The sequence below is a fragment of the Nicotiana tomentosiformis genome, chromosome 2, assembly GCF_000390325.3.
Source record: "Nicotiana tomentosiformis chromosome 2, ASM39032v3, whole genome shotgun sequence".
NCBI classification, from domain to species: domain Eukaryota; kingdom Viridiplantae; phylum Streptophyta; class Magnoliopsida; order Solanales; family Solanaceae; genus Nicotiana; species Nicotiana tomentosiformis.
In genome coordinates this window covers 119,510,764-119,512,606 of record NC_090813.1, presented here as the reverse complement: position 1 = coordinate 119,512,606, position 1,843 = coordinate 119,510,764, and positions in this window count along the sequence as shown.

The following is a 1,843-nucleotide window of genomic DNA, read 5'->3' as shown; positions in this document are numbered from 1 at the left end:
CCATTTTCAGCAATCACTCAACTTCAACTTTCGATCCGTTAACCATTCGGAATCAACCCGAGGCCCTTGGGGACCTCAACCAAACATACCAACAGGTCCTGAAACCTCATACAAACTTAGTCGAGCCCTCAAATCACATCAAACAACTTCAAAAATACGAATTGCACCCCAATTCAAGCCTATTGAAACTAAAAAAATTCAACTTCTACAAACGACACCGAATCCTATCATATCACGTCCGATTGACCCCAAAATTTGTACACAAGTTACGTATGACATTACGGACCTACTCCAACTTCTGGAATCGGAATCCGACCCCGATATCAACAAGTCCACTCCCGGTCAAACTTTCCAAAAATTCCAACTTTCGCCATTTCAAGCCCAATTCAGCTACGGGCCTCCAAATCACAATTCGGACACAACCCTAAGTCCAAAATCACCCAATGGAGCTAATGGAACCATCAAAACTCCATTTCAGAGTCATTTACTCATAAGTCAACATCCGGTCAACCTTTTCAACTTAAGCTTCCAACATTGAGACTAAGTGTCTCATTTCATCTGAAATCCCTCCAGACCTGAATCAACTACCCCGATAAGTCACATAACAGTTATAAAGTATAAAATGAGTAGTAAAGGGGGGAACAAGACTGCAACTCGCTAAACGACCGACCGAGTCATTACATCCTCCCCCTCTTAAATAAATGTTCGTCCTCAAACAGGTTTAGAAAAGTACATGGAGTCTCAAATAGGTGTAGATATCTGCTACGCATCTCCCGCTCGGTCTCCCAACTAGCTGACCTCTCTACTACACCTTCATTGAAGCTATGTTCTTTGACCTCAACTTTCAAACCTACTAATCTTGGCCAACCCTGTACCACTATAAAGTAGCGAGGAGTGGTCGATGCAGTTTGACCCGATAGGTCGGGATCGATATCCACATGGAGTTAATATTGGTTGGGAGTTGGGTTTCTACCTAATCTAGCTGTGCGTGTTGTTTCCAATTACACTTCTAACCATGATTGGGATTGTTTCTATTCTACTTTTAATGCTATTGATTACTAAAAATAATCTAAATACAATATTTTTGTGAGAGTTTTTCAAATGATTAAAAGCACTAGAGAAGTGACTTCCGCCTAGGCGAGTATCTAATGGGATTTAGAATCCAGGACAAACTTGCTGTAATTGGGGTCGTGACATAACCTTCACACGTAAGTGCTCACTCTACACCTCTCGGTAGTTTGAGTGACTTTGCCCGATTTGGCTTTCTCAAGCCTAAATGGGTGTTCAAATAATGCAAGTGAAATTGGCTCAAGTCGGGTATTACTATCTCTAGGTTTAACCCTTTAATTGGGGCTATCAATCTCTTGAATTCACTCCAATTCCTTGCTAGCCTATGTTTCCTAGACTTGGGCCCTCTTTCTCAAGAAGAGCCTAAGTCAAAAAGGCACGAATCAGTGTTTGCAACCACCAATTCTACAATTAAAGCATGAAACAAGCTAAATATCACTAACCCATAAACAATTAAGCCCTAAAATTGAAGATCCATTAAATACCCACACTAGGGTTGGGTCACAACCCTAGCTAATGGGTCTAGCTACTCATAATAATGATAGAAATCACAGATGGAGATGTAATATAAGCCATAAAAGTCAAATACAAGAACAAAATCTAAAGATAGAAGCTAAAACTACTCTAAAATTACTCAAAATGGTAAAGTACGGCTGTTAACGAGCTCCCTAATACCGAACTAGGCCTAAAAATGTGAAAAAGCTCTATTTCCAGCAGAATTTCCACCGCGTCTCTGAACCTTTTATCACGCTCCCAGCAGAATTTCCACCGCGTC